The following is a 24,491-nucleotide window of genomic DNA, read 5'->3' on the forward strand; positions in this document are numbered from 1 at the left end:
TCTACATAACGGCTGAGGAGTTAGATTTTGTTAGGTTCTTAGATTTGAAGGTTTTAATATAATATAAACAATATTTTGGGTAGCCATTGCTATATCAATTTTATCTATGCTTAAATATGCTCGTTTTTGGCTAATTATACTCATATTGTATTGTACTTGACCTAATATGCTGCTCTGCCACACCAACCCGGTTTGGGACAAGTAGCCAGGAAATGTTCTATTAAACCGCGTCTAGTGCGGACTGAGATGGTTCCCCTTCTAGGTGGTGAGGCAGCCCAGTAACAAATTTGCAACACCATACAAATTCATACCTAATAATTTATATCACTGCTTTATGTAGAGACTGAGACTAAAACTTTGGTGATGTATGACTTGTATTCCACTAGGTTCTAGATAAATTCCCCTTCTGGTTACTATGTTAAGCCTATTTTCACTACACTACGGTTAACTTTTCCTGAAGCTTCGATTTATACATTGCTAAAATGTTACTGTATTTACTATATGCTATAAATAATATTTTGGTTAGTTATTGTTATAATAGTAACGTTTATGTTTTAATGGGTTTGTTTCTGGTTAATTATATTCATATTGCACTGTACTTGTCTTAATGTGCTGCTCTGCCACACTAACCCGGATTGCGACAAGTAGTCTGGAAGTGTTCCACTAAGCCGGGACTAGTGCTGGCTGAGATGGTTCCTTCTCTAGGTGGTGGGGCAGCCCAGCAACAGTCTTTCCTGAAGTCTACTGATCTCTCCAGGCCTTCCTTCATGCTGTTCTATCTTGCTATGACGGGGATTGCAGTACCGGATTTCGGTACTACGGCAGTCATGTTGAGACACAATTTCAGGCTACAATACTCCTGCTTGACAATCTAGAAGAGCATGACTCTGGTAATGCATGGCCTATATTACATTGAACTCTGGATAAATTGCCCTTTTAGCTATTTGGTTAAGCCTAATCTCATTACGTTGGGTATATATTTTCATGAGTCATTGTTATATACGTTGTTAAAATGTTACTGTATTTACCGTATGTTATATTATGTCATGTCTATGTGTTTCTGAAGCTAACAGAGCATTAAGACATATTTAGGAGGCCCATTATGCCCCCTTCCAGCATGGGTAAAGGTCATTTTTACACATTCTCAAACAGCCTGTCTACACTCTCTTATTTCTTAGTTTGCCACTTCCTCTCTAGGCCCCACATCTCGGGCTTTCCAACTAGACCCCATGTGGCCTCTTGATTAAGCCTATTTTGGAAGGCTCCCCATTTACATTTCGTCAGATCCCCATTCCAAAATACAATGCATTCTACCCCATCTGACATTATACTGTCCCTGCCCTTAGTACTTTAAGCTTCTATTTTTCGTAGAACCCTCATATAGGTCACTTTTTAGAACAGTATGTGCTTTTATGTGATATAAGCCAATTATTATTGAACTCATGCAACGCTTAAGTTATAAGTAAGCTGGATTCCTATTTCCCCTCCCCCCAATGTCCGGATACAGCTTAGGCTACTAATGTTAGGTCACTTTGGTCCCCCTGGCTGCCGGATATACTGGCTTTTTTATTAGAAGAAATTCTTAAGTTCTAACCCCCCCATGAAAAATATTAAGTTTACATAGTAAACACGAGAACACAGATTCTTGCTTTTCAGTTTTATACTGCATTGTAAAATAATACTTGTTGATGATCAGTGTGAGTAAGTAGATCTAAATCCCTATTGGGGATACCTCAGTTGATTTATTAGTCCAAAGACTTTAGTCCTACGATTTAGCATCCTCTCTCCTTCCCTTTTTTTTCCCCTACCTCGTGCTTCCCCTTTTTTTTTTTTTTTTTGCGATGGCTCAAGAAGAGACTCTAAGGGTCTAAATTCTCCCAATAAGCGCAGTCTCTTAAGAAACTTCCTTCGGGCTTGGAGGAGTGATATGGTTTTCCTCCAGGAGACTCATTGGGCGTCTTCCCACATTCAGACCATTAAGTTCCCTCAGTTACCAGAAGTCTATCACTCCACTTATAAAGACAAATCTAGGGGTGTTTCTATTTTGATTGGCAGAAATATAGCTTTTCAACTTGTTCACCAGGAAAGAGATGAGAAAGGTCGCTTCCTTATCCTAATCTGTAAGCTAAATAATAGACTGTACACGTTGGCCAATGTCTATGCCCCAAACCAGGGGCAGATTGGGTTCCTAAAGAAATTCTTGACCTTGATAGATAACTTGAAACAGGGAACCCTGATCTTAGGCAGGGATTTTAATCTAGTCTGGGACCCCCATATAGACAAGAGGGTTCCAGCGCACAAGACACTAGACTCCTTTACAACCTCAATGGCCCCTAAGTTCCGGAACTTAATTTTTCAGCGTTCCCTATATGATGTTTGGTGAGCATGCCACCCTGAGACGTGTGACTTCTCTTACTTTTCGGCCGCCCATAGGTCATACTCTCGCTTGGATTATTTTTTTCGTTGATTCATGGACCATGAATTTGGTTAAGGACTCCAGAATCCACTATTGCGCCTGGTCTGACCATGATGCTGTCTCTGTTCAGATTAAAAGTACTGATAAGCCTTCTGCTAAGCCTTCCTGGAAGTTTCCTCAATTTTTATGGAAAGATTCTGTATTCATCCAGACCCTCCAAAATGAAATTCAGCAGTTCTTAGCAGTAAACTGCGAGGGTCAGACATCTCACCAAATCAGGTGGGCAGCGTTGAAAGTGTATTTGCGTGGGTTTTGCATCTCTAAAATAGCGATGTTGTGCCAGCAGAATAAAGCCCCTCTGGGCAAACTGTCGTGTGAGCTGAGAACGGCTGAAAGCCAGAATAGAAAATGCCCTTCCCAACAATACTCTGCGGAAATTACGCGTATAAAAGGTATGATTAAGGAACTTGAACTTGAGAATCCAGAAGGCTCTGTCTACCTTTAAGCAGCTTTTGTATCACAAGAGAAATAAAGCTGACTCTCTGCTGGCTAGCAAGCTTAAAAATCGAGCAGCTGTTTCTAGAATTCAGTACTTAGTTTATAAAAGGGTGAAGGCCTATGCACCAGATGAAATTGGGAAAGCATTTGCGGCGTACTATGATGAGTTATACCACATAGCGGAAAGTGAAGCACCGGATGCAGCCCCTACAGTGGAGATTTCCTAGTTTCTACAGTCACTACATCCCCCCACACTTTCTGAGGAGGATGGGCTTTCTTTGCTGGAACCATTTAGTGCCAGAGAGATCACATTGGCGATTAGAAACCTTAAAAACAACAAGGCTCCAGGGCCGGATGGCTTTCCCGGGACTTTTTACAAAAAGTTCATGAGACAATTGACATCAGTTCTACACCCGGTGTTTAATGAAATCAAGGCAGGGATGTTGAGACAGAACCTGGAGGCCTCAATCATCATGATTCTTAAACCTGCCAAGGATCCGTCATTATGTAGCAGCTATCGTCCGATATAGTTAATCAACGTGGATACGAAGCTTTACTCCAAACTCCTTGCTGATAGATTAGTCAACCTCCTGCCCAAACTTTTGAAAGTAGATCAAGTTGGCTTTACTAAAGGACATCAGAGGCCAGACAACACAAGGAGACTGCTGTCTGTCTTCTCGGACGCAACCAGGTTAGGGACTCCACTAGTGGCCCTGTCGTTAGACGCCGAAAGGCCTTCGACAGGGTCCGGTGGGAGTACATATGGGAGGTGTTAAAGGTCTTTCGTTTCCCTTCTCAAATAATTTCAGCTATTCAATCTCTCTATTCACTGCCATTTGCGAGAGTCAGGGGACCTGGTTTCTGCTCCCCGGAAATTGGCATTTCCAACGGAACTAGACAGGGATGTCCCCTGTCGCCCCTGATATTTTCACTAGTGATGGAACCTTTTGCACAGGCTATTAGAAGCTCAAATCAGATTACTGGCGTCCTTTACCCTACTCATGTAGAAAAAATTGTATTGTTTGCGGACGATGTCACGCTGCTTTTGACTAGTCCGGAATCATCGATCCCAGCGGTGTTTAGACTAATTGACCATTTTAGTAGGCTTAGCTACTACAAATCTAACATCACAAAAATGGAAGCTTATGCCTTGAACTTTACGGCTGCGCAGTTTTTGACTATGCAGAGAGATTTTGATTTCCAATGGTCGGACAGGTACTTAACCCATCTTGGAGTAATCCTGAGTGGGGATACCGACACGGTAGTGAAATTGAATTTTGACAAACTACTCCTGGAGCTTAGGTCCCTTACATTGAAGTGGGATTACCAGGAAATTTCATGGCTCGGTAGGGTAGCCACGGTGAAGATGTCTCTTCTCCCAAAGGTGCTTTATCTATTTCGGTGCTTACCACTCACCATTCCATACAAATTCCTCCATCAAATCCATAAGACATTCTTGCACTATGTTTGGAAGAATAAAATCCAGAGAGCTGCATACAGAACCCTTCAACGCCCATTTTCCAGAGGAGGTATTGCATTTCCCAACGTGTACTTATACTATGAGGCAGCATGACTTACCCACGTCTCGGCGTGGGGTTTATTATTGGAGAAACCAGGATGGTTCAGATTGGAGGAGCTGGCCCTACCAACTGGATTGAGCCTAAGGGAGGCTATCTAGGTCCCTAAACATACGAATTTGAGCAAACAGATTGATAATCCCATTGTCAAGCAGGCCTTTTCCATCTGGCATGACCTTCGCCACCATACTGATATTTCTCCTCATCCATCTCCTGTTCACGGTTTGGGGGGCCTACTTTGGAACTCTCCGAATATACATCTGGATTTTCTGAATAAGAAAAATATCCTCCAGATGTCCGACCTTTATCTGTCGGGAGCTCTCCTTTCAGCTGCGCAATTGTGCGGGCCTCCTGGTGTGAACCCATTGTGGTTCAGATTTAAGAGCTTCCGATTATTGAGCCTCGTCAGATCTAGAGGTTTCCCTAAAACAACGCTAAGGGAAAGGGACCACATGGGAGGAACGATGGGTTCAGGGCAAGGCCATATTCAGGCCTCTGTCCTTCCACTATGCTGATTTTTTGAAAGACCATGCATTAGAGCTTCCATGGCAAATTAGGGCCTGGAGCAGAGAACTGGATGTTACGATTATAGACAGTGAGATCTCTTCGGCGATCTCGCTTACCAACAAAACCCTCCATTGTGTGACAGTCCTGGAAACATATATAAAGGTAATTCTGAAATGGCATAGGACTCCAGTGAGACTAGCCAAGATGTACTCGAATAGTAACCCCCAAAGTTGGAGAAATTGTGGCCAGCTGGGCACAGACCAACACATTTGGTGGTCCTGTAAGAAGGTTGTTCCGATATGGCAAGAGGTTGTGCTGCTTATCAACTCACTCAATATTGAATTGAGCCTGACCCCCCCAAATGACACTCTTCCACATTTTCCCACGATCTATTACCTTGTCTTCTAGGAGGCTTCTTGTTTACATCTTGGCAGCCACCAAGTTATGTATTGCTAGGGCTTGGAAACAAGTGGAACCTCCAACATTAAATGATATCTGTGACTTGGTGAACCATTTTGCGACAATGGAAAGATATGTAGCTGGAGAAACCAATGGGATGGAGCTTTACTAGGAGACGTGGTTGGATTGGATTTCATGCCAGTAGCAGGTAAACTCGTACTCCTGTTACCATAGTCAGAGGGGATACTGATAGACTAGTCTATTTGTCTATCCTACGGTCGGGAGTGTTTCAGTATGTCAGAGCCTTTGTGTTTTTTTTTTGTGTGTTTTTTTTCCCCCTCCTATCCATAGTTCCCCTCTTTCCCCCATATCCTACCCTTTCCCCATTTCCCCTAATGAGAGAAATGCTAATATTCTTAGTTAATTATTTCTACAATGTCAAATTGGTAGTTCAACTTTTATTGACTTACTCATCCTTTTCTATATACCCTGCGTGCTCTTTGAAGAGCAAACGCAAGAATCTTCCAATTATGCGTAATCAAGAGTGCCCTTTTTCCATCAGACTGTGTAGCGGCCCACTAGGTCTTAGTACACTAGTTCATTTATCCTTTGATGTGGGCCCCAGACTCATTGCTGTTTTTTCTTTTTTATATTTATTATTATTCTATTATAGTTAAGCGATGATGGGCATGTAAGACATTTTCTTTTTCTTTTCAGGCACACCTGATATAGCTTTGTTTTACTATTTGCCTTGTATAATCACAAGTCCTGCTTAATTGATCTGTATGCTGTTTCTTAAACAGTTATCATGAACTATGTATAGATCGATTATGTTATGTTGCTAGTAGCTGTTGCATTTTATTGTCTATTGTGTGCAAATTTCAATAAATAATTCTATTACAAAAAAAAAATGACACTCCAATAAAAACAGGTAAGCAAGGAAGTGGCAGCAACAAACAATGTTCAGCAAATGGTGTGGCACTAATGGCTTACGCGTTTCAGCCCGAAAGCCGTAATCATAGCCTGCATTACCTAGAGTCACACCTGTTAAAATAATGTGTAATAACATTCTATTGGTCCAACAAAAACACACCCCTTGCTGTATCCGAAGTTAACTCTTACTAGACACGCTAACACGCACTAACTCATATTATCCTATGCTCACTATACAAAATAGAATGAATATGAATACTATTAAATAATTAAATAATTAAAGAAACACTGTGACATTTGAACAGTGAGAACAATGAGAGTACCTAACAATTACTGTATCTTTTACATGCCTGCCAGTTCATTCACCACATTCTACAGTGGGTTGTGAGCAGGTATGTAGTGCCTTTGGATGAGAGGAACAGAAGACGTCATTGGGCGGTTACCTGAGCGACGTGGATACCTACGAGGACGCTAAGCCAACCGGTGAAGAAGCGAGTGCATTCTGAAAGGTATTTGAGATCCGATGCCGCTAGCACGCGTCCGGTTAAACAAGGCTATAAAGCTAGTGGGGTCAACCATTTGCCTGTTGTATTTTATATATGTATGTGTTCCTATAAGAAACTTACCCCTGTGATTAGACGGATCCAGGGCTGGAGTAACAATCCCTGCATGTGCACTACACACCTTCATCTTTAACGGATCTGACATTAATTCATGTCTTAATGTTCTATATTTTGCACAACATTATTGCAATGACGGACTGTCATTTACCAGAGTTTTTCTTTTGTTTACTCTTTGTATATGTTTTTACAGCCATATATACACATACATACATATGTATACATTTACTAGACGTATGTATACGTGCATTGGTGCCCTTTGCAGTTGGTAGATGAAACAAAAAAAAGCAATATTCATATTTAATAAAGGGTTTTTTTTAGTTTTAATTTTAAATGTCAGACTTTTTCCCATCTGCAATGTGATCTTCCAGCAAACAAAAATCCCAGAGGAAAGAAATTATTAGGAACATTTAAAAAAAATAATAAAATACAACACTCCGATTGCATCTGTCTGTAACTTAATAAAGGTTTTAACCTATGTATCTACTGTAAATATTTCACATTCCAATATTCTGAACATAGCAGAATATGTTTCTATGTATTTGTAAATAGATATTCCTATATATATCCGTATATATCTATACCTACAGTATATATAATATGTGTGTATATATATATATATATATATATACGGTATATATATATATACTATATTATATATATATATATATATATATTATACAGTATATGTATTTAATTACCATCAGATATATGTAGAACTATGTATTTATGATGAATAGAATATATTCTGTTATGTGCAGAACATTTGAATCTGAAATATTTATATTTTCTTGTCGGGTTAGCGCAAATGAGAATATGCGATTGTGTTTGAGCCGAGAGTGGGGTGTTAGGTTTTTTTCCTTTTTTTTCTCCATTGACTTCTATGGGGGAAAACATGCATGCAATATTCTAACTTCAGATTTTTGCGCTCGTCAGGTTACCACTAGAGCAAAAAACAGTTTACTTTCAACTCGTAATACGAGTGCAACCAGACGAGCACAAAAATCTTACTGCTATCGCAATTAACGCTCAAGCGGGAGCATTAATTTGCATTTTCACTCGTAATCTAGCCCAAATGTGTAATTATTAGTAGTTACAAAAAATGCTGTAATGTACTTTACTTACTCTGTAGGACACAGAACATCAACCCTGTACTGTGATTGTTCAATCTGTGCTGAATCTCATTTACATATGCAGATAATCATCCAGAGAAAGGAGATAAGCATCTCTAATACTCTCCCCCTGCTCTTGCACAACCTATTTCGAGAGCAGGGCGTTTTAACATCTGGATTAAATCTTACCAGGATGATTTAACATGCTTAACCAGTGTTGCAGGCTCACTCTGCCCCCCCAAGCTGTGTCTAAAGACTCGCCAGAAAACAGCAGTTATGAAGCAGCGGTCACAAAGCCCGCTGCTCCATAACCTGTTCGCCTGCTCTGAGCAGACGGACAGACATTGCCGGAAATCAACACGATCGAGTACGATCCGGTAGATTGACACTCCCCCCTGCTGGCGGCCGATTGCCCGCGAGTCTGCAGGGGGCGGCGTTGCACCAGCAGCTCTTGTGAGCTGCTGGTGCAATGGTGAATACGGCAAGCGTATTGCTCGCCGTATTCAGCGAGGTCTGGTGGCCCTGATCCGCCGTGTTGGATCAGGTCCGCCCAGACCTTGATAAATAGAGGCCTTAGAATCACTACACACTATTAAATGGTCCTCCAGCCTGATAATAGTAATCCACTAAACCCCCATAATTCCCATTTTGTTTATCATTAATCCCGTGCATTTGATTATCACTGCAGCTATTGGGCCCCATTTAAGAACCTCCCGCATCATTTTTCCAATTTACTTCCATTATCAAATTTGCTTTGTATCCTAGGTTAGCTTCTATGGGGCATGCCACATGTATTTAGCTCTCTGTGGCAGCCCATGTGTGCAACAAAGTTTGCAGCGATCTTATACATTCTTTACCTAAAGACACTGAAAACCAAGTACAGTGTTATATGAGGTGACACTCTCATTATCCCTTATTGCTATTCCCATCTCATAGCAAGACCAACACTTGGCAACAATTAACAGAAGTTCTCTTATCTAAAGATATAGAGATGAAAAGCGTATTCCATTGGGACTGTTAATTAGGACATTTTGGGAAAAATAAATTATTTCAGAACAGCAGGATTTGTATCAAATGACTGTTCCAGGGACTGGCAAAAAGCCAGTAGAAAAAGGAACATATGATACTGGCTATCAGTAGTTTCTGTCCACCTGCAACACATACAGCCTAATGCAAAACAGACATTTACTGAGAAGTCTTGTGGCTAATTGTTTACACTTATTATTGACTGGAGATTTTATTTTTTTAAATGGATATTTTATATATCAGCATATTAAAAACCTATGCAAACTGATATCCATTATTAACTGTGCCCTGTTTTTCAAAAAGACAGAAGCATCTTCATCATACTTAAAGGGACTCAATTCTTTTCTTTCAATGTTCAGATAGAAAATACATTTTTAAACAACTTTACAATTTACTTCTATTATCAATTTGTTTTATTCTCTTGATATATATTTAAAAAATTATGCCTCCATTAGGTAAGTAAGTGTTACTCACTCTCAATCAAGTGGGGTCTAATGATGATCTGCTTGGCATATCTGCAGTCAAGGGGGTATACACATCACTTTTTAAGTTACTGGCAGTGCAAGAGGGAGGGTTAAAGGGGCAAGAAATCCACAAAGTTTTATTTCATGATTTGGATAGAACATACAATTTCAAACAACTTTTCCAATTTACTTCTATTATCAAATTTGCTTCATTCTCTTGTTATCCTTTGCTAAAGGAACAACTTAAGTTTTTCACGCTCCATTGACTTCTACGGGAGAAAGAAGTTAATGCAGTCACAATATATATATATTTTTTTTACTTTCAACTTGTAATCTGAGCACAACCCGATGCATTACAAAATCCTCTGTCTAGCGAAAGTAAATAGCCCTCCAATTTTAATCTAGCCCATAGGGTCTATTAATCAAAGCGTCAACTGAAAAATATGCTTGAATTCCTCATAGTATTTGTCGCAAGATTGATCTCCCGTAGTTATCAAAGCCTGTCATGATTGGCAAATGTTGAAATTCTGTGAGTAAAATACGATCCCAAGATCTCAATCCGACGCAGATCTATGCTTCGTCTTACAGATGTTTCAAATTCACATTTGACTCTATTTGACACATTTCCCAATTTATCAACATTTAACAGGTACGCTCGCGTGTATTCCAACGCAGCGTACCTAGTTTTCAATCCGCACCCTTGAGGTCGTGGATGCCATAGAACTCAAATGGAAGTCTGAAAACACAGAAAGCTAATGTTCGATGCTCCAAAGAGAATGAAGTATATTACCTAAATAAAAGTAAAATTAGAAACTCTATTGAAATTGTATACCCTTACTAAATCAACAATATTATTGCTCCACCATTTGGTGCACTAGTAGATATAGGGATAAAAATGAAAGACATTACTACTTAAGGATTCTGCTTACTAATTTGTCTCTCATTACAAAGCAAGGGGACAATATTTCTACAAATTGGTTGAAAAGTTTTGCCCCAAACTTGTCGCACTAATAGATATAGAGATAAAAATGAAATACACAACATAATATAGCTAACTTCATTTTTATTTTTTGTGAAAAATCTATGTGCACCATGTTTAAGCCATGTAATACAAGTCCCACTCTTCACTTCACACCAATTTTGAGCAAACTCCTAAACAACCCACACACTAGTGAATTTTTAAATCACTTTTGATTGGAATATGCATAATCACATAATTTATGACATCAGCCAATCTGATTCAAATATACATTTTAAACTAATAACTAACGAATCAAAATGCTCGATACTTGTGTCATTGATCACTCATCAGAACTTGTGCCATTTGTTACATTGTGTATTATACTTTGAAAGTATGTACAGGGACGTGCAGAATATTAGGCAAATGAGTATTTTGACCACATCATCCTCTTCTATGCATGTTGTCTTACTCCAAGCTGTATAGGCTCGAAAAACCTACTACCAATTAAGCATATTAGGTGATGTGCATCTCTGTAATGAGAAGGGGTGTGGTCTAATGACATCAACACCCTATATCAGGTGTGCATACTTATTAGGCCACTTCCTTTCCTTTGGCAAAATGGGTCAAAAGAAGGACTTGACAGGCTCAGAAAAGTCAAAAATAGTGAAATATCTAGCAGAGGGATGCAAGCACTCTTAAAAAGCTTCTGAAGCGTGATCATCGAACAATCAAGCGTTTCATTCAAATAGTCAACAGGGTCGCAAGAAGCGTGTGGACAAAACCAAGGCGCAAAATAACTGCCCATGAACTGAGAAAAGTCAAGCGTGCAGCTGCCAAGATGCACACTTGCCACCAGTTTGGCCATATTTCAGAGCTGCAACATCACTGGAGTGCCCAAAAGCACAAGGTGTGCAATACTCAGAGACATGGCCAAGGTAAGAAAGGCTGAAAGACGACCACCACTGAACAAGACACACAAGCTGGAAACGTCAAGGACTGGGCCAAGAAATATCTCAAGACTGACTTTTTCTAAGGTTTTATGGGACTGATGAAATGAGAGTGAGTCTTGATGGGCCAGATGGATGGGCCCCGTGGCGGGATTGGTAAAGGGCAGAGAGCTCCAGTCCGACTCAGACGCCAGCAAGGTGGAGGTGGAGTACTGATTTGGGCTGGTATCATCAAAGATGAGCTTGTGGGGCCTTTTCGGGTTGAGGATGGAATCAAGCTCAACTCCCAGTCCTAACTGCCAGTTTCTGGAAGACACTTCTACAAGCAGTGGTACAGGAAGAAGTCTGCATCCTTCAAGAAAAACATGATTTTCATGCAGGACAATGCTCCATCACACGCGTCCAAGTACTCCACAGCGTGGCTGGCAGAAAGGGTATAAAAGAAGAAAATCTAATGACATGGCCTCCTTGTTCACCTGATCTGAACCCCATTGAGAACCTGTGGTCCATCATCAATGTGAGATTTACAAGGAGGGAAAACAGTACCCCTCTTGAACAGTGTCTGGGAGGCTGTGGTTGCTGCTGCATGCAATGTGATGGTGAACCGATCAAAACACTGACAGAATCCATGGATGGCAGGCTTTTGAGTGTCCTTGCAAAGAAAGGTGGCTATATTGGTCACTGATTTGTTTTTGTTTTGTTTTTGAATGTCAGAAATGTATATTTGTGAATGTTGAGATGTTATATTGGTTTCACTGGTAAAAATAAATAATTGAAATGGGTATATATTTGTTTTTTGTTAAGTTGCCTAATAATTATGCACAGTAATAGTCACATGCACACACAGATATCCCCCTAAAATAGCTATAACTAAAAACAAACTAAACCACTACTTCCAAAACTATTCAGCTTTGATATTAATGAGTTTTTTAGGGTTCATTGAGAACATGGTTGTTGTTCAATAATAAAATTAATCCTCAAAATACAACTTGCCTAATAATTCTGCACTCCCTGTATATGTAAATTTAGAATTAAAGATAAACATTGATGCTGACATTAGGACACACGTGTAATATTTTAGACAAGGAATTTAAAATTCAAATTGATGTTTGATTCAATATAATCTTAAGATGATAGCTCAAAGGGATAGCCCACCTAAACATTAAACTGTCATGATTTAGATACAGCAGAAATTAAAATAACCTGTTTACTGTCATGCTATTTTTAGTGTATTTCTTACTTCCCTTGAATTTCTTTTTCAGTAAGAAATGTCATGTTATATGCCAGCAAATTTTATAACACCTGTGAAAGGGGTGGTTTTTAAAATAGATTACAATCAGGAGTGGTTACACAGGTACAGAGAGAAAACTAGCCCAGCGCATAAAATATCCATTGATTGCAAATAAAATACATATGATACTCTGATTACATGTTATATTTGCAACTATTCCTGGCCAAAATAATAATACATTTACAATATATACACATAGTGGTATAAATAGACACAGAGATATGAAGACAACATTGTTTAGAAAAATAAAGGAATTTAGGGACATGTAAATAAATATGTTTGCAAAAGATTTCTGACCTAACACACACACACACACACATATATATATACAGTATCATATATATATATATATATATATATAATATATATATATATATATATATATATATATGTATACTGTATATATATCCAAATATGTGCAAAGATTTATGTATACAAATTGTAGCATTAATAATCATTTATAAAAAAAAGTATGAGATAAAAGCATATCATGACTTCTGAAATACAAATACACATTAATTTATGTGAAAGTATCATATAAACATATTTTTTTGTATAACAAATAAATAATAAAAATAACTTTTTATGAGATATTGTTTGTTGAGGTATAAATGTAGCTATTTATTGGTTATTAACAGTTGAAAAATAAAAGATTAGCTTTAGAGAAATGTGCTTGTTCCATGGACAGGAATGAAATGGTATAAATAAAGTTGGGAAAAAACCCAAGTAACCGCAACATCGATGACTGTTAGTTAACACCAGTCCGATGCTCTTCGCCACCTACTTGACGTGCGCTGTTTTATGGCTGCATTTTTGATAAAAAATGGGTATCGTATTCAGATCCGTGTCAGCAATGTCTGGCGAAGCGTATTGAGTCGGCGAATGAACTGAGATTGACCGCTTTGATAAATTGACACCATAGTGTTCAATGTTCATTTAAGTATACTATCTGCCTTACCTGGATATATACTACACAGCAATGATTAGAGCAGTGCACAAACTCATTTAAGCTACATTGAATTGGAAACAAAAGGGGAATAGGTTAACAGATATTTACCAGTGTTTTCAAGCAGTTTTCTTCTTGACTTTGAAAATTCTGCTATTGTGCTAAACAAACTGAGAGTATAAGATACTTTTGAATCATGTGTTGTTTGATTGCAGATTTATAATATTCTTAAAAAAACAACAATTAATATCCCTCTTGATATTGTAATGTCACGTGTGCTCTTTTTTAATCTGGATAAAGAAATCAGAGTTACAATTTATGTAGAAACTAACTAGTTACAGGAATTTTTACAATGTAAACCTAAGAATAAATATTCCTGTAATTCTTGATGGAAACACATTCTTACATCAACTCAACCCATTATGTATCAATTTCACCATTTTACAACAGCATGTGGATAGTTTAGGCTTCATGCATCCTAAATTTTAAAAATTCAGTATGAAGCGATATCATAAGTCATTTCAATAAAAAAACCCGTAGTCGCCATCTTGTTTTAAGATCACACCAATATGGAAACTGTGCTTTAACAAACAAACAAACAAAAAAATATTCTAAAAAAAATCGGCCCCTAGATTACGAGTTGTGCGTTAGGCTGAAAAAGCAGCGTTAACAGGTCCTAACGCTGCTTTTTCACTACCGCTGCTATTACGAGTCTTGCAGGTTTAGGGGCACCGCACACTTCTTTGGCCTTAACCGCAAAACGACCTTAAGTAAACTTTGTAAAGTCTTTTATCTATGGGATCTTCATAGCGCTATTATGAGTCTGTCCTGGGAGGCCAAAAAGTGAACGGTACACCCCTCTACCTCCAAGATCCCTAATGCATTTAAAAGTCAGTAGTTAAGAGTTTTATGGTACAACTGCCGTAACCTAAACCTCATAACTAATAGTCAAGTGTAAAAAGTACACTAACACACCATAAACTACCCTATTTAACTCTAAACCGAGGCCCTCCCGCATCGTAAACACTAAAATAAAACTTTTTAACCCCTAATCTGCCGCTCCAGACATCGCCGCAACTATAATAAACATATTAACCCCTAAACTGCCGCACTCCCGCCTCGCAAACACTAGTTAATAATATTAACACCTAATCTGCTGTCCCTAACATCGCCGCCACCTACCTACATTTTATTAACCCCTAATCTGCCGCCACCAATGTCGCCGCCCCACTATACTAAATGTATTAACCCCTAAACCTAAGTCTAACCCTAAACCCTCAACCACTCCCTAACTTAATATAATAACAATAAATCTAAATAAAAATTAATATTATTACCTTAAATTATTTTCTATTTAAAACTAAATACTTACCTATAAAATAAACCCTAAGCTAGCTACAATATAACTAATAGTTAGATTGTAGCTAGCTTAGGGTTTATTTTTAATTTTACTGGCAAGTTTGTATTTATTTTAACTAGGTACAATAGTTATTAAATAGTTATTAACTATTTAATAACTACCTAGCTAAAATAAATACAAAAGTACCTGTAAATAAAACCTAACCTAAGTTACAATAATACCTAACACTACACTATAATTAAATACATTTACTAAATTAACACAATTAAATAAATTAAATTATCTAAAGTACAAAACCCCCCCACTAAATACAGAAAATAATAAACAAATTACAAGATATTTAAACTAATAACACCTAATTTAATAGCCCTATCAAAATAAATAAAAGCCCCCCCCAAAATAAAAAAAAAACCCTAGCCTAAACTAAACTATCAATAGCCCTTGAAAGGGCCTCTTGCGGGGCATTGCCCCAAAGTAATCAGCTCTTTTACCTGTAAAAAAAAATACAAACAACCCCCAACAGTAAAACCCACCACCCACACAACCAAGCCCCCAAATAAAATACTAACTAAAAAAACCTAAGCTCCCCATTGCCCTGAAAAGGGCATTTGGATGGGCATTGCCCTTAAAAGGGCAGTTAGCTCTTTTGCGGCCCAAACCCTAATCTAAAAATAAAACCCACCCAATACACCCTTAAAAACCTAACACTAACCCCCTGCAGATCGACTCACTGTTTTGAAGAACGGACATCCATCCTCAAGGAAGCGCAGCGGCAGCACGAAGTCTTCATCCAACCTGGCTGAAGTCCTCAACGAAGCCAGGAGAAGTCTTCATCCAAGCCGGGTGAAGTGGTCCTCCAGACGGGCAGAAGTCTTCATCCAGATGGCATATTCTATCTTCATCCATCCAACGCGGAGCGGCTCCATCTTCAAGACATCCAACGTGGAGCATCCTCTTCATCCAGAGTCTTCTAACTGAATGACGGTTCCTTTTAAGTGACGTCAGCCAAGATGGCGTCCCTTAGATTCTGATTGGCTGATAGAATTCTGTCAGCCAATCGGAATTAAGGTTAGAAAAAATCCTAATGGCTGACGCTCGTATCATATCCCTGAAGGCTCGCGGAGACAAGGGGCATCAAGCACCATACATAGCTTGATAAATATGCCCCCTAAGTCTCTTGAAATGACAATCAACCCCTTTTTTGATAATGTAATGAGTTCTAAACCTTAGTACAAAAAAACAGCTACGGTTAAAGCTGAGTACAGAGAAACAGAAATTACGGACTATATACGTCCTTTAGCAGATGTACCTGACTTTAAATCCTATGATGAGAAATATAAAAAATTATCATTGACTTTAAAAATAATCTGTGGCAAATTTAAGAAACAAAAATACTCAGGATAAATGTAATTATGGGGCCGAATTATCAAGATCCGAAAAATATAATCTGTGCCAATTTAAGAAACAAAAAACACTCAGGGATAAATGTGATTATGGGGCCGAATTATCAAGCTCTGAATGGAGCTTGATGCCCCTGTTTCCGCACAAGTCTTCAGGCTCACCGGAAACAGAAGTTATGAAGCAGTGGTCTAAAGACCTCTGCTCCATAAGTTGTCCACCTGCTATGAGGCAGCGGACAGAAATCAACCCAATCGAATACGATCGGAGTTGATTGACCACTCCCCTGCTAGTGGCCCAATTGGCCGCGAATATGCATGGGGCGGCATTTGCACCAGCAGTTCACAAGAACAGCTGGGCCAATAATAAATGCCAATAGCGTATGCTGTCAGCATTTATCGATGTGGGGCAGACATGATATGCCACATCGTATCTGCTCGTATCATATCCCTGAAAGCTCGCCAGAAACAAGGGGCATCAAGCTCCATACGGAGCTTGATAAATATACCCCTATGTCTCTTGAAAAATATACCCCTATGTCTCTTGAAAATGACAATCAACCCCTTTTTGATAATGTAATCAACCTTAGTACAAAAAACAGCTATGGTTAAAGCTGAGTACAGAGAAACAGAAATTACAGGACAATATACGTCTTTAGCAGATGTACCTGACTTTAAAACCTATGATGAGAAAATATAAAAAGTTATCACTGACTTTAAAAATAATCTGTGGCAATTTAAGAAACAAAAAATACTCAGGGATAAATGGTGATTATGGGGGCCGAATTATCAAGCTCCGAATGGAGCTTGATGCCCCCTGTTTGATGCTGCTGTAAACAGAAGTTATGAAGCAGCGGTCTAAAGACCACTGCTCCATAACTTGTCCACCTGCTCTGAGGTTGTGGACAGAAATCAACCCAATCGAATGCAATCGGGTTGATTGACACCACCTGCTAGTGGCCCGATTAGCCGCAAATCCTGCAGGGGGCGGCATTGCACCAGCAGTTCACAAGAACTGCTGGGCCAATGATAAATGCTGACAGCATATGCTGTTTGCATTTATTGAGTTGCAGCGGACATGATCCGCCACATCGTATCCACTCGTATCATATCCCTGAAGGCTCATCGGAAACAAGGGGCATCAAGCTCCATACGGAGCTTGATAAATATGCCACCCTATGTCTCTTGAAAATGTAAATCAACCCCTTTTTGATAATGTAATGGGTTCTAACTGATTACAAATAAATTAAAAGGTAAATCAAGTTCTATCCGGTACAGAACAGGTCTAGTGCAATTGAGATCCTTCAAAAAACTGTAGAACTGAGATTAAAATATTTAAATAGGAAGTATTGATTGGAACTGTAATAAAGGGGACATAGGTTAACTAAAAATAAGTATTTGGCAGTTAAAAATTTAAACAATAACAAAGAGATAGTGATTCAGGGGATCAGACAAAGGGGGCAAAATAGTAGTTTTAAATCAAGGTGACTATATTGCAGAAGTGGTAAGACAACTATCTGATATTGAGGTGTATGTCAAAACTACATAATAATCCAATCTATTTCGTTATCACGAGAAAGTTAAACTCCAATATAGTTGTGGGGCATTTCACAATGCAATCAATAACAGAGAAGAATGAAGATTTTTTAAAGGTTAAAACATTCCAAACGTGCCAATATTCCATTATTTGTCCAAAGAATTATAAAAGGTCTGTTTAATCACCAGGATGCCAATCGTCGGCTGGTATTGGTTCTAATGATTGAGCCCTTATCAGAAACTGGTTTGATACATATCTAACAAACCACTAGTTGAACTCTGATGAGCTATGTAAAAGACACAAGTGATGTGATCAGACAAATGAAAAGCTTAAATAAAAGAGAGAGTAGGGCTCAACCTGGGAACAAACAAATAGCATAATAGCATGTTCTATGGTAGTTACCACCCTAGAAGCAGCCTCCTTTTGCTCAACATTGTGCCTTTCACAGAGAAGAACTTTCCATGTAGCATATCAGTCTAATCCTGACTTAACAGTACAGTCCAGTCCTTCTTGGGTGGTAACTAGCCATTGAACAATCTGTTATGCTATTGTTCATTCCCCCAATGTGACGGATCCCCGGCTACCCCGGCTGGGTAGCTCCGCCAAACGGGTCCTTCTGCTGTGTGGAACAAACTGCTATTTAGCCTGGGAAAGTGATTCTAGCAGGAGCCCCACCTAAATGACTAGACAGACTAGCATTCAGGTGAAACCAGAACCTGCCTTTATTGCATAAAAAAACACAGCTTTTATACATTTCCAATAAATGGGGGTAGTTACCACACAAATAGAAACAAATATTATACAATGAGACAAACATCAGACAATGGTAAGTTAAACAGATTCTAATCACATCCTGACTTACAAAAGGACAATGGATGACTCATACAACAAATTGTGGTAGTAACTACACAAATAGAAACAAATATTATACAATGAGACAAACATCAGACAATGAAAACAAGAATCTAATCACATCCTGACTTACAAAAGGACAATGGATGACTCAAACAATAACAGAAGAGACTTCACACCTAGACTAGACTAACAAACAGGGGTGAGGTTATAGGGGGTAGGGGTTTAAACCCGTGCAGCCTGGTATCCATGACATCTCCCCCCTCAAGTTCGGCAGGCACGGCTAGATCCAACATACGTGTCGGCCCTGGCGATGTCCAAGGAATTTATGCCACTTCAGTCCACGGGAAAGTCCGTCAGCATTCCCATCGCTTTTTCCCGGTCAGTACTGAATGTCAAAGTTAAATGGCTGCAGGGCTAGGCTCCACCTCAACAGTCTCCCTGTTGTCCCCGGAAACTCCAGTTGAGCCATACAAGGGGATTATGGTCAATGAGGACGGTGACGGGTCTTCCATATAGGTAGAGCTGCAACTTCTTCAAAGTCCATACCAGCACCAGACACTCTTTCTCGACTGCCGCGTAGCCTACTTCCCGGGGTAGGTTAGCAGTTTTCGACTGAGGTAGGCAACGGGGTGGTCCTTTCCTTCCTCGTCTGCCTGACTTAGTATGGCCCCCAACCTGAACATGGAGGCATCTGTGTGGACAGAAAAGCGTTTGGCTGGGTTAGGAGCGGCCAGTACTGGAGCAGAGATTAAGGCAGACTTAAGACTCTGGAAGGCTTGTTCACACTCGGGGGACCACAGGACCTGTCGGGGAAGTCGTTACGGGTCAGGTCAGTCAGGGGTTTGGTGAGGGTGTTGTAATTGGGGACAAACCTCCGGTAGTAGCCTGCAGTACCTAGAAAGGCAAGGACTTGGGTTTTGGTCCTGGGGGTGGGCCAGTTAGCCACTGCTTAGACTTTGTCCGGTTCGGGTCGCTGCTTACCGCAGCCGACTCGGTGTCCCAAGTATTGAACCTCCGAGCGCCAATGGTACACTTATCTGGCTTCAAGGTTAGTCCGATGGCTCGAAGACGATCTAAGACGACGCATAGATGGAGCAGATGGTCCTCCCAGGTCTCCGCTATAGATAGCAAAGTCATCCAGGTATGCACAGGCATAGTCCTGGAGGCCATCTAACAGGCGGGTCCACCATTCTTGGAAAGTGGCTGGGGCGTTCTTCATTCCAAACGGCATGACCTTAAACTGGTATAAGCCAAAGGGAGTGATGAAGGCAGACTTGGGGATGGACTCAGGGTCAAGGGGAATTTGCCAATAACCCTTGCATAGGTCGAGGGTGGTCAGGAAGTGGCCCCGGGCGATTCGATCTAACAGGTAATCTACTCGGGGCATGGTATAGGCGTCAGTGATGGTTCTGTCATTGAGTCTACGGTAGTCAATGCAGAACCGGGTAGTTCCATCCTTCTTGGGTACTAACACTACCGGGGAGGCCCAGGGACTTTTGGACGGTTCAATGACACTGAGTCAAGCGGTGGTGGGTCCTTTGTTTTCCTAAGTGGCCAGCTAAGGAATGTCATGCCCTATTTTCAGCAGGTTGGACCGAAACTTCTTCCGTACGACCAGCTGGCGTTTGGGCACCGGTCCTTTTCTCCTCTTTGAGATCCAGTACAGGAGCCCCCCCCACACTGGACCCGTTCGTCTCTAAGGCCCTGGGCGTCAGCACCTACTCCATCTTTGTAAGGGGCTAGGGATTGGGTCACTCAAGGTCTCTTTGGCAAAGTCGGAAGGGGTTACCCAGGAGGGGGTGCCGGCAAGTTTGGGGTTTAGTGGGGACGGTTTAGTCCGGGGTAAGGAAAAAGTCAGGGCAGTAGGTCTTACCGGGGTCCCCCAGAGTTGGTGAGGTGGCTTGGCATCTGGCCTGCTGGCAGGTAGTCACAGGGCACGTGTCCGGAGAAGTATTCCCCAAAAAAGGCAGAGACAAGGTGGCCGAGGTCGTTTCCCAACAGGACCTCGGCAGGGATGTTTTGCATAACCCCCACTTCTACATTGCGGGCGCCAGTTTTCCAGTCCAAATGGATCCATGGTGGTAGGAACCCTCAGAACAGCACCTCCCAACTACCCCTACAGCAAGGGTCCATCCAGTGCAGCCAGAGGGGGGAACAAGGTGAGGCTGAATCAAAGAGATGGTGGCCCCCCATATCTCTCATTCCTTGAGCCGCCTGCTGTTGACCCAGACATCTTGCCGATGTTGGTGTCGGCTGTCTTGGCCCACTGAGCTGACGTGGTGCAAGACAACCACTTCCTTCTCCTGTCCACTCAGCATAGGGGTCGGAGCTCACCTGTATGCACACAATGGGCAGCGGCCTGGTAGGTGCAGGCTTAAGGAGTCCCCCACAGAGTTGGTGCAGGGTTTCTTGGCAGCTGGGCTGGAGGGTTTCTTTGCCTTGTTGGGCAGTTCTGTACCACATGGTCGGGGTGTCCACACCAATAACACCCCCGGGAATTGCTGCCTCCAGCCGGGTACACAGTAGGCGGTGGAGTCTGGGGCTGCCTAAAAAACTGTTGGTGGTCACGCTGGGGCTGGAACGGAGTGGCTTGCTGGCCGGAGGTCTGTGGCCGCCTGGCGCCGGGGCATCCACATACTGATCGGCCAGGGGCGGCAGCTTGGTCAGCTGTTCTGGGTCCCTTGTCCTTTACCCAGTCCCTTATCTCTGCTGGGGTGCGGTTGTATAACTGCTCCAGGAGGAGGAGTTGAACAGCTCCATCTAGGGTGGTGATGTGGCACCCAGTAACCCAGGAGTTCAAGGACTGAGCTAAGCAAACTCGGTATATGGCTGCTCCTCTTGTCTTTGTAGCCCCCAGAATCTTAGCTGGTGAGCTTCTGGTGTGACTCCATACCGGGCAAGGATACGCTCCTTCACCCAGTCATAGTTGTCTTGGTCCTCGGAAGGGACAGTGTGGAAAGCCTCCAGGGCCCTACCGGACAGTTTCCCGATGAGAATAGTAACCCTGTCGGCATCAGCGATCCCATGCATCCAGCACTGGGTCTCAAACAGCTGTAGATAGTGGTCGATATCCTCGCTCTCATCATCCTGGAATGTTCGTAAAGCCCTGTGAGGTAGTTTCTTGGGCTGTGAAGGGGGAGTCCAGGGGATTCCGGCATGACCCCCCCCCTAGACTTCTGAAGCTCAATATATGTACCTTGGTGGTGTCAGGTCACTATCCGAGTAATGATCTCCTCGGGGGGGGTTAGGTCCCATAGAGAGCAATTTGCCACTCTACCTGCGGCTGGGCTGCATGTCAGACACTGTAGTCCCTTGAGTGGAGGCTGTACTTGGCCGTCCTATGCTTTGGTCGCTGTCTGACCCACCAGCCTGTTCCACTAGCCCAATAGTCCTCCATCAGTTCGGCTACAAGTACTGCCTTTGTCTTGTTGCCAGCGACTTTCCTCTAGCCTGCAGCAACATTCTTAATTCTTCCTTCCGGAGGCCCATGGTACAGACTTACAAAAGGACAATGGATGACATGAGCTAACGCGTTTCGGCAAACTGCCATAGTCAGTAGCCAGGTATGTGCGTTGTTCCGTTGTCTTAAAAACCATTGAAAACATGCTTATTGGTTGTAGGATGGTGCAAATCCTTCCCCCTGCACCTGTTTGACTAATTAATGTATATGATATTTAGATACAAATGCCTTAAACTCATTGGCTGAAAGTGGTACACATGTAAGATATATAACAAACAATCTGTAGTTTGTATTCCTAAATCTGAATGCATGTACTCAAATGTCCATGCCTAGGGCTATCTGTACATTTGATACATGCAATTGTAATCAGTACATTTAATGTATGAAAAAACACATCTAAATTCAAAATGTTTGAAAACATTTCATTTCTGTTTACAATAGACTGAAAACTGAAACCCATTAGTGGTAATTCCCTGTTCCAAGAGTTGACACCCTAAACATACCGTGGCTGCCGGGGCTAAGGGCGAATTCACCCGCCTAAGAAGGAACTGTTCAGAACAAATGGATTATTGCCATGACGCTAGGGAATTGGAGAATAGACTAAGAGAAAGAGGCTACCTACGTAAGACAATTGTTAAAGCAAGAAAGCAGGTAGAAAGTAGACACAGAGGGTCTTTTTTACAGGGTAAATCACAACAAAATCAGACTTTCAAGGGGGTAAATTTTGTAACTAATTACAGTGCTCAGTTCCTACAAAACGCTGCTATTATACACCGTGCAGGCATGTTTTTAATAGTTTTTAAGACAATGGAACAACACACACACCAGGCTATGACTACAGCAGTTTACCGAAATGCGTAAGCCGATGTGCTATACTAACATTACACATAGCCTATCTTTTTACATTCTGTATAAAGCTTTGAAATTCACTGAGTGAAGCTCCTGTGATAATTTGTATACAGGTGAGGTACCTATGATTACACAGTTTATGATTGGATAAAGAGACCTTAGGATGAGGGTTTATGTGGGTATAAGTACGTTGCTAGCCATTTTTTATTTAAGGTCATTGAGAAAGAACAGTATGATGAATATGAAACATGTTTGACCCATTACTTTTGTGATGTGTATATAGTTGGATAATGCCTATTAAATTTGTGCTTTTATATCCTTGAGTCCCTGTGATTGTCTGGAGCCGGGTGCTGTATAGAGGAGGTTGTTTGCTGGTTATAGAGATGCCTGTACTGTTAGCTACCATCATAAACAGTGTGAGTGTGACTTAGAATCAATTATTCACAGAAAGAAATTGCACCACTCCAATTTGTAGATGGATGCGTAAAAAATTCTCTTTTGATACCACTTTTCGATGCCAATTCCAAGGGGTAATTACTGTATGAATTATCACAATGTTAAAGTCTATGGGCATATTTATCAAAGCTCTGTACGGAGCTTGATGCACCGTGATTCTGGCGAGCCTTCAGGCTCGCTGGAAACACAAGTTATGAAGCAGCAGTCCTAAAGACCGCTGCTCCATAACCTGTTTGCCTGCTCTGAGGCGGCGGACAGAAATCGATTGAAATCAATTCAATCAAATACAATCTGGTTGATTGACACCCCCTGCTAGCAGTCGACGATTGGCCGCAAATCTGCAGGGGGCGGTATTGCATCAGAAGTTCACAAGAAACTGTTGGTGCAATGATAAATGCAGAGAGCGTATGCTGTCGGCATTTATCGATGTGCAGCGGAACATGATCAGCAATATTGGATCATGTCCGCTCGCACAATGATAATTCAGCACCCAAATCATCTCATGTACTAAACCACACTTTTGGATATGAATATCACACTTATGTATTTTAAAATAAAAAAAAAATAAAGAATAAAAATGGTCTTGAAAATTGTATTTTAAATTTAAATATGCCATTAGTGTGAAAATGTTATCAACAATTTCAGGTTCATTTCTCACTTGTGTTTAGTGAGATTTCTGAGAGTATTTCTCATCAACATTGTCATCAAAAATTACCATTCTGTTAAATAAATGTCTGTTCTTTTCAATGGTAATAATGTGTCAAATGCAGCATACAGTAATTATATGTACAGCCTTAGGTAAGTGAATATTTCAGAGCACCTCCAGTCTTATCTAGACCTAGAAGTCTGCTTTTAAAAATGATGATTGTACAATTACAGA

The sequence above is a fragment of the Bombina bombina genome, chromosome 3, assembly GCF_027579735.1.
Source record: "Bombina bombina isolate aBomBom1 chromosome 3, aBomBom1.pri, whole genome shotgun sequence".
Taxonomy (NCBI): Eukaryota; Metazoa; Chordata; class Amphibia; order Anura; family Bombinatoridae; genus Bombina; species Bombina bombina.